This window comes from Schistocerca serialis, chromosome 2, assembly GCF_023864345.2.
Source record: "Schistocerca serialis cubense isolate TAMUIC-IGC-003099 chromosome 2, iqSchSeri2.2, whole genome shotgun sequence".
NCBI classification, from domain to species: domain Eukaryota; kingdom Metazoa; phylum Arthropoda; class Insecta; order Orthoptera; family Acrididae; genus Schistocerca; species Schistocerca serialis.
In genome coordinates this window covers 508,849,062-508,859,733 of record NC_064639.1, presented here as the reverse complement: position 1 = coordinate 508,859,733, position 10,672 = coordinate 508,849,062, and positions in this window count along the sequence as shown.

Genomic DNA, 10,672 nt, shown 5'->3' with positions numbered 1-10,672 from the left:
TCAAACGCATTACCGCTTTTAATCTCCCACCCACCCCACCTCCCCTCCTTCCCTCCCCACGCCCCCCAACCCCCATTTTCTGTTCGTCATTGTCGTCATTTGATCTGGCCAGACGTAACATGACACTGCTTCATGACTGAATACTTCGCTCAACTTTTTTTTTTTTTAACTACAGAGGACCGCCAACCGTTTGATCGGACACGCTGAGCTACCGTGCCGGCTTCTGAAGACCACCAGGCCCAACTGAGAAAACCAGTTGTTAGCGACCGAGAGAGGTGGCGCAGTGGTTAGCACACTGGACTCGCATTTGGAAGGTTTAAATCCCGCGTCCGGCCATCCTGATTTAGGTTTTCCGTGACTTCACTAAATCGCTCCGGGCAAATGCCGGGATGGCTCCTTTGAAAGGGCGCGGCCTACTTACTTCCTCGTCCTTCCCTAAACCGATGAGACCGATGACCTCGCTGTTTGGTCTCTTCCCCCAAGCAACACCAACCCAGTTGTTAGTGACATGTGATTTATTTTAATATGTGTTTAGTTTACTCGACAAAAGCAGTATCATGACTGTCTCCCTCTCTCTCTCATCTGGAAAGCAGTAAAGCGCTTGACTGAAAAACAAGTGATGGCGGGATCGAATCCCAATCGTACCTTGGATTTTTCGAGTCTGCATTTTAACCTAGTCTTCATCTCACAACGATGTGGTTCTCATTCCACGTTAAACTGTAGCTCCCGTTCCCCCAGTTGGGTAACTGGGATAGGTTAGGGACACAAAAGTCGTCGAAGTGTTGTCCATTAGAGAGGTTTTGCATCAGGCTAGTGAGCCACATGAAATAATAATAATTATTATTACTTTATTCGAATCTAATTGTGGCTGTCAAGGAGCTCGGTAAAGAGCCAATATGTACCGCTTTTGTTGCAGTCGCACGCGCCCAAGACTTGTGTATAGCTACCACCGGTTTCGACTGAATGTAATTCAGTGTATTTAGGAAACATTCATCCTGTTTCAAAAGACTACATCTTTTAGATAAATAATAAATGTAATTGCGGTAAATTTTATTTTACATACATGAGTAAAATGTTTCTATTTTCTGAAGAACCACATGATTTGCAAGGGTGTATCTTTTACATACAGCCTTCACGTACTTTTACAACTACGTTTAAGATTTAAGTTTTCATTTACTTTTCGCAAATGTTCAGTGTGTCCCACACTGTGCGCACGACAAACATATAGACGACAATCGGATTTGTCCGATACTGTTGAGAGTGTATTTGGAGGTACAGCATTCGCTGCTATTGCTACACGGTGTTGTAGCTCACTCAAAGTTGTTGGGAGGGGACACACATCGAAGGATTCTTGTAGAAAGTGCCACAAAAAAAATCACATACCGTGAGATCAAGTGACCTTATAGGTCATTGTCGAAGCAGCCCTTTCTTAGTAAATTTTAAATGCGTCACTGCGGTGGTGCTCACTCCTGTTGAAAAATGAAAATTTGGTATGTTCTCGGAGTTGTGGAAGAAGCCAGATCTCCAAGCAACGAGAAAACGAGCTAGGTGCACCAGGCAGATTCCTACAGGGGAACAGTTGAAACGAAATGTAACAACTGTCACCAAGAAAATCTTTTACTTCCGACACGTATGTTAAAATTTACCACAAGTTTCTGTTTTCATTCATGTAGAAAATATCTTTTGACATTGGTATAGATCTTTCTGAAGCATTCTGTATTTTTCATATAGCCTCATTACCCACATCTCTCCACTTAATTCAACTGCAATGAAAGTGACTTTATCTACCAGTGTGTATTGTTGGTACTAATCGATAGTCTTATCAATGGGCTATTACTTCTCTTCCGGCTGAGAAGCGCCGGAAGTTGTCTGATACGGTGGTCGGCCACAAGTGAAGTCGTTGTTGACTGGAGTGGGGCAAATCCGAAACGAGGCGGACGAGACGTGAGTGGTGGGCCGAGAGGACTGTACGGGAACGAGTGGTGTGTTCGGAGCGCTGCTCAAGTAGTGCTATTGCAGAAACGTGATAACTGCATTTGTGACGATGTAAGCATGACGAAACCGACGTTTGAATGGAAGTTAATGAAATAAGTGTCTAAATCCTATGTACGGTGTAGGAGGGCACGGTCTGGGCCGATGGACTCCATGTGATGTTGCTTCTGTAAAAGGAAAACACACCATATGCAAGTTCTATGTTGTTGAATTACTGGACCGGAGGACAACACAACACCCAGTCCACGAGCGGAGAAAATCTCCAATCTGGCCGGCAATCGAACTTCGTCCCACTTGCATGTGAGGCAAGCATGTTACTACCCTGCTTCCCATCATTTCATCCTCATCATCGGCGCGCAAGTCGCCCAATGTGGCGTCGAATAAAATAAGACTTGCACTTGGCGACCGAACTTCCCCGAATGGGGTCTCCGGCCCAACGACGCCGTACACTCATTTCATTTTTATGCTGGACCGGATAGTGGCAGTGCTTGAGGCGTGCTGCAACAGAAGGGAGGCATTATTTTGTTTTCATTATAGATTTCTGGATTTCTAAAAGTGATGCTGTAAAAGCTGTTAATCTACTGGGTTCTAATCTGGATCGAAACACCAGTGGATTCCACGATTGTGGTTTGTTCGATAAAGGGGACAAATCAAGATGACTGTATTATGGTTTCATAAAATAATAATTTTGGTTTTGCATTTGTTGTTTTTAAAGATTCTTGTCTTAATAATATTCTGTTCAGTCTTTTATTGCCAGAAACTGCATTGCGGAAGTTAAAGGTTGGAAACTGTTTGTTAATAAAACCCTGCTGCAGCAATTCAGTTTTTAGTAACTTTATGCTGTTAGTCATTCTTATATTAACTTGCAGTCAGTACTTTGTACTAGTTATGCTACTTATACTTGTGGTCACTACTGCGTAATTTGATCAATAAATTTGGCATTTATGTGTAAAACAGGTTTCCATGCAGCAACTGAACGAAACGACGGAATGGGGAAAATAGTCTATTCGGAATTTATTGGGGTCAGTACGGAAGGGAATGTATGCTTAAAAGAGACGAAGTGTCGCCCGCAGGCTTCTTAATAGGAACACGTGTATCATATAATGGTTGCAGCACAATTTTGATAACTCTCACCACACTAACAAGGAACCCCATGAGTGTGATGTCGCAAAAGGCCAATGATGTTTACGGCATTCGACACCCCAATATTATCTACCGTGCAACCACAATATTGGCTGCTAATGGCAGCAGGGACCGCACTGGAGGTATCCAATGGTGTGCACAGCATGCGACTACAGCGCGTAGTTGAACTTAGTCGGCGAGTAACTCACAACAGTGCTACAATGCTAGTAGTGTTGAGATAAAGCAGAGCCTTGGCACACATAGAGAAAGCAAACGGTGCATTATATCTACAACAGTAGTTGCCGAAGTTGACATTTCGTCAGAAGGAAACCTAAGGAAAGAAGTGGCAGATGAAACACCGTTACGATCGACTGTGCTGACAATGTACAAGAGGAGTAGAACGATGACGATACGTGCTTAACAAGTAAAAGTGATACTGATACATGTGTCGAGCTATATATTTCATCATCCTTGTCGGACAGGGAGCCACAAATCCTGTCTTCAGTAAAACGTAGTAAAGGATAATCGTTGCCTAAGAAGCGGATACTAAACATAATTATCTACATGAAGATTATCCGCAACATAGTAAAAATACAATTATGAAAGAATTTCGAGTAAGTCCACAAGATTGTTACCGTGTTGTGCATAAGTTAAACTACAGATATTCTCGTTACAGAGACTGGTGTTTGCACGTTTCAAGGATGCTCGATACAATTTACGGGATGTGCGCGCGACATAGATTACACTGATTTCAAGGGAAATAGTGGATGGTACCATAACTTCAGACAGTGCTACAAAAGTGGAAGACGTAAGACAATGAAATATCAAACACAGCGTCGAGTGAACTGCAGACTGTGGAATCGGCCCGAAAATTTGTAGATGAGGTAAACAAACTTATCCTACCGCTCAATAAGGAACCTCTATTCAACTTTAGCCAATCGGTATTTGAAGGGTCCCTTGAAATTACAGGTGTCAAGAGAGTTGTATCAAGAACAACTAACATCAGTGCCTTAACGCATTCGTATACAGTTACGCCGAGAATTAATCTAGATGGTAAACTGGCTGGACAGTTATTTATTGTGCTGCAAGAAGTTGGTGGTGCTCTGCCCCCGATGATTCTTTCTCATGTACGTCATCTTGCGAGTGCAGTAGGGAATATTTAAATCACAAAAAGTAAGAGTGGGAAAATGGGAGTAACAGAACTAGAACTATGCTATGAGTACTGCTTTTGGCCAATAGCCGGTCAAAACAACTTGCTTTTGCTCGATTCCTGGTCTACGAATAAAAATTATACTCCTTTAGAGCAAACTATCTCTCCTGAAAAGTGTGTGACATTGTAATTCATATTGCCTGAAACAAATGGACAAATTCAGCCTCTGAATGTCTGCTTTCTTGAGTGCCTATAAAACATATAATCGCACTATCTGCAGCTACACCTTATAGCCAGTTTGACGATAAGTTCCACTGCAGACTGTTTTGCATTCGGTTGCATGCCATCACATTCCATCAGTGCCCATTACCCCGTGAATCTACAGGGTGTTTCAAAAATGACCGGTATATTTGAAACAGCAATAAAAACTAAACGGGCAGCGATAGAAATACACCGTTTTTTGCAATATGCTTGGGACAACAGTACATTTTCAGGTAGACAAACTTTCGAAATTACAGTAGTTACAATTTTCGACAACAGATGGCGCTGCGGTCTGGGAAACTCTATAGTACGATATTTTCCACATATCCACCATGCGTAGCAATAATATGGCGTAGTCTCTGAATGAAATTACCCGAAACCCTTGACAACGTGTCTGGTGGAATGGCTTCACATGCAGATGAGATGTACTGCTTCAGCTGTTCAATTGTTTCTGGATTCTGGCGGTACACCTGGTCTTTCAAGTGTCCCCACAGAAAGAAGTCACAGGGGTTCATGTCTGGCGAATAGGGAGGCCAATCCACGCCACCTCCTGTATGTTTCGGATAGCCCAAAGCAATCACACGATCATCGAAATATTCATTCAGGAAATTAAAGACGTCGGCCGTGTGATGTGGCCGTGCACCATCTTGCATAAACCACGAGGTGTTCGCAGTGTCGTCTAAGGCAGTTTGTACCGCCACAAATTCACGAAGAATGTCCAGATAGCGTGATGCAGTAATCGTTTCGGATCTGAAAAATGGGCCAATGATTCCTTTGGAAGAAATGGCGGCCCAGACCAGTACTTTTTGAGGATGCAGGGACGATGGGACTGCAACATGGGGCTTTTCGGTTCCCCATATGCGCCAGTTCTGTTTATTGACGAAGCCGTCCGGGTAAAAATAAGCTTCGTCAGTAAACCAAATGCTGCCCACATGCATATCGCCGTCATCAATCCTGTGCACTATATCGTTAGCGAATGTCTCTCATGGTAGCGGCGCTGAGGAGTTGCCCCGTTTGAATTTTGTATGGATAGAGGTGTAAACTCTGGAGCATGAGACGAGACGTGGACGTTGGCGTCATTTGGACCGCAGCTGCAACACGGCGAACGGAAACCCGAGGCCGCTTTTGGATCACCTGCTGCACTAGCTGCGCGTTGCCCTCTGTGGTTGCCGTACGCAGTCGCCCTACCTTTCCAGCACGTTCATCCGTCACGTTCCCAGTCCGTTGAAATTTTTCAAACAGATCCTTTATTGTATCGCTTTTCGGTCCTTTGGTTACATTAAACCTCCGTTGAAAACTTCGTCTTGTTGCAACAACACTGTGTTCTAGGCGGTGGAATTCCAACACCAGAAAAATCCTCTGTTCTAAGGAATAAACCATGTTGTCTACAGCACACTTGCACGTTGTGAACAGCACACGCTTACAGCAGAAAGACGACGTACAGAATGGCGCACCCACAGACTGCGTTGTCTTTTATATCTTTCACATCACTTGCAGCGCCATCTGTTGTTGAAAAGTGTAACTACTGTAATTTCGAAAGTTTGTCCGCCTGAAAATGTACTGTTGTCCCAAGCATATTGCAACAAACGGTGTATTTCTATCGCTGCTCGTTTAGTTTTTATTGCCGTTTCAAATATACTGGTCATTTTTGAAACACCCTGTATATGCATTCTTTAAGAGTGGGTATTTAGCAGAACGTCCTGCACGGTTTGTAACTCCCAAAGAGTTCGCCTTCGATCTTGATGGTGCGAACCTGCGTGATCACTGCGATGCGCCATTTTCCATTCGGTGTTCGTGATGCAAGCTAATGGTTTGTTTTGAACATTTCTTGAATGTCGACGATGTCCATTTTGTGAAGCGCAATGCACTGAAGCGGCAAAGAAACTGCTATAGGCATGGGTATTCAAATACAGGAGATACAGTCAGACACTAAAGTCTACATACACCCCACTTTTGTAGCATGTTGCGTACAGCCTGGATGCACAGAGGTAAGTGTGAAACTCTGTGCCTGCGTCCACGTCCTCAGCAACATAAACTAAGTTCTCCAGACCAGTTGCGTGCACTGCAAGCGTCATAGATGCAACAGTGGGTTTGTTTACTGCGGTACAGAAGTCAACATACACTTCGAGCCTGTCAAGAGATACGTTGCAATCAACACAGCGCAAGTGGTTTGGCTTGTTGATATAATAGACCTGTACTGCAATACATAATTCGATCGCGTAACAAGGATTCAAAAAGAACCGAAATACCAGTGGAGGTGAGGAAAAATATTACTGAGCTCAACAAAAAGGGCTTTTCACTGCGGAAAATTGGGGAAGTTGTTAGAAGGAGCCATTCAAGTGCCCAAACCGTAATAATAAATTACAGGTATCGAGGAAGTGTAGAAAACAAAGCTAGATGTGGACGACCAACAAAGTTATCTAACAGGGAGCGCCGACATATCATTAGAAAAGTGAATGCGGTTCCCAGAATTACAGCTACGGCAATGGCATTAGATGTCGCAAATAGCAGTGGAAATAGTGTTCATCCCATAACAGTATGGAGACTGCTGCACAATCATGGATTTGAAAGTAGAACAGCAAGAAAGAAACCGTTCATAAGCAGGGTAAATTAACAGAAAAGCCCAGAATTTGCAGCTCTGCGCCGAAATAAAGATCCCACATTTTGGAATACAGTACTTTTCACAGATGACAGTAAGTTTAACACCTTCCAGTGTGATGGACAGCAAAAGGTGTGGCGAAAAAGGAATGAAAGTTGGAAGAAGAGAAATCTTGCCGCATCAGTAAAGTATGGTGGTGGAAATGATCTTGTGCGGCCATTGTCGTAAAAGAATGGATTACTTTACAGTGTACCAAAACAGTTACATTCGCCTCCCAGTCACCAGACATTAGCCCAATTGAACATCTTTGAGGATAACTAAAGCGTAGAATAAAAAAATACAACATCAAAAGCAAAGATGATTTAAAAGCAGCCTTACTAATAGAGTGGAATAACTTTACACCTGCGCATACAAAAAAATTTGTGGAATTTATGCCTCGACTTTTGGAAGCTGTGATCGAAGCAGAAGGTGGCAATGCAAAATATTAAATTGGGCCTGAAAGTGAAGAACACCACAGTGTATGTTTACTTTTGTACCTGACCGTTGTTTCATTTGCATGCTCAAGATGTCAGTATAGGGAATTATTATTAATTATGCAGTGTATATATTATTTTTCAGTTCCTAACATGTCTGTTTATGTCACAGAAGGTGAATTCATAATATTTTCTTCATTGATTTTGTCTTCAAGTGTTATTTTTAGGGTGTATGTAGACTTTAGTGTCCCACTGTACGTAAACAGGCAGAATACGGCACTGCGGTCGGCGACGCCTATATAAGACAACAAGTGTCTGACGCAGTTGTTGGATCGGTCACCGCTGCTACAATGGCAGGTTATCAGGATTTATGGACAGCCCTGCAGGATTCATGGTGTCAGTTCCCTCCGGCATTACTTCAGACATTAGTCGAGTCAATGCCACGTCGTGTTGCGGCACTTCTGTGTTCTCGCGAGGGCCCTACACGATATTAGGCAGGTGTACCAGTTTCTTTGGCTTTTCAGTGTAAATACATTCCATATCAGGCTGAGCTCCTGCACCTACCGAACTCTCATTTTCTGTCGCCTCCCTGGTACACAAATCGAATCATCAGTGGCTAATATTTTTCCTCTCATAATTGTTAAGACAACACTTTCATATGAGCCTTACCTAAGACTGAACTTACGACCAGGGGTTGCTTCTAAGTGCTTTTAAAGTGCTGAAATCGCGTAGCTCCGTGGACGTGCATCAGGCAGCGGCCGTTGCACGCAGCTGCTGCCGGCAGATGACAGCAGCAGTGGCCGTTGCGACGACGTGCTTGAGACCAAATTTCGGCTAATACCATCACGCCCATCCCGTCCCCGCCACGCCCCTCCTTTAGCACGGAGGCGGGCTCATACGGCGCGAAAGTGACGGCCAGAGTTGCCGCATTAATCACTCGTAGGCGAATAAAACACGCTTCATTACCTCGCTGTTATGATCGACGAGCTCGCAGACTTAATGAAAATTTCTTCCTAACTGCTGTAAATCCAGTTTACTGCCATCAGCGGTATTAGCGCGACGCCCGGCACGTCCTTCGTCCTCACTGAGTTAGCGGCTCTCCTGGTACAATCATTATCCGGAGTGGCGTGGGCCCACTAAACGTCGCTAAGCCGGCGGTTCCGAGGCCGTCTCTCGACGAAGCGGTACACTCCACCTTTTATTAGACGACTAAGTGAATTTTCGGGATAAGGAAATATTACAGTGAAGACTGACTTCGTCGAGCAAGAACTGTTAGCGATACTTCTTCTTCCTTCTCCGTTATGTCCACTTAGAGTGCGCTTTAACTTGTTAGCTTGGTGCAAGGGCTCCGATACGATAGTCAGTAGCTTGGAGAGAGGTTTGGAGTATCTTTAATATTTATATTAGACTTGAGTGGTTGGGAGTATCTTTAATATTTATATTAGACTTGAGTGGTTGGGAGTATCTTTAATATTTTGAAAGGCGATTCGCGACCTGTTAAAAAACTGCGTATACCGGCTATTAACTTATTTTCCTGAAAGACAAACACCTGACTACACAATATTTTTCTTTACCCCGGGGTGTGGACGCCCTTGACCTGGACTGACAATTTCTTTTCCTTCTTCTCTTCCAAAAATCTCTTCATAAATTCGCTCTGCTGCTTCTTGCGTTCCTCAATCAACTGGTTTCGGTGGTTCTTTCAGCTCTCTATGCGAGTGTGTGATTTGCTACTAGAATTTCAAAGACTGCGCGTTTTCTAGTGATATCTTCTGTGGCATTCATTTCTCGTTAAGTGCTATCTAACTTTTTCTGTCCAGATAATTTTTACGGTTTTTGAAACTCTTATAGTAACACTATAGTAGTTTTTTTTTTGTTAACCTAGTGTAGTCCATTCTGTAGGAGTGACCATAGAACATCAAGCGTCTAACACGTATCGCATCAGCGAACTTGTTTAGTGCTCTACACAGATCCGTAGTTTTCCTTTTCATTCATATGCCATTTTATATTTGTAGGACCAAAATTTTTTCGGATATTTTTCGCTCTTCCAATTTCATCAGAGTTTGACCGGCCTCCTAGAGCTGCAGTTTCTGAGGCATGTGGTCCTCCTGGCAAGACAACTGTCTTGTTAATACCGAAGTTTCGCATTACGGCATGTCACTCGTTTATTGTCGTGATTCCATGTTATTGTGTACACTTTCTGGAGTTTGCTGGTTCTTTCTAAACTGGCTTTACTGCCTAGTCTACCTCCGGTATTTTATTTGTTACGTAAAAAAACGTAAATTGTAGTACAAGAACTCAACTGGATGTTGGTAATTCCATTATTAAATTATGTTTTCTTCTTTTTTGGTATCTGTCTTACAACGCATATCGACTGGACGCTCTACATACGCTTTGTCTTGTGCTTCTTTCTTAATCTGCTGCTAACTCCTCCATTTCTTAAGGCACCCAGCTTTCCAAGTCTTCTCTCTCTCTCTCTCTCTGTCCCTCTTTCTCTTCGTTGCAATCTTTGGTCAACGACTCTACGTCGCACGTAATTTATTCGCAGTACATGGGATGTCTCAGCCAAGACATTTTTCTTTTTTTCACCATTTTCACTACTTTTCTCTCCTCCTTTTTTCCTAGAAGCACTTCTTCACTCGTAATTCTGTGAGACAATCTCACATTTAACATTAACGCACATGATTTTGGAGGACTCTATCTTTTTCAGTGTAACAGTCCAGTCACAAAGTTATTTTACACCCTACCAAAATAGTAATTTCAGATCCAACGAGAAGATACTATATTTCGTACTCTTGCTGAGTGATAGGCTGTTATTAGTAATATTCAAACAAATTTCGTTGCATATACACTGTAAAGAAAGCCGAGCCGACACCCAGCTTCGCATTCCGTAGAATGAAGAAGCCAGGCAACTGACGTGAATGCTGTGTAGGTGCAGAATAGCGATCTAAGAGGCACACAAGGCATCCACAAAAAGGCTTTGTTTTCTGAAGGAGCAAGGCAAATATGACATTTTAATAATCAGTCCTTGTACTGTTTTCATTCTGAACTGATGTATTTATAGTTGCCCCGGGACAG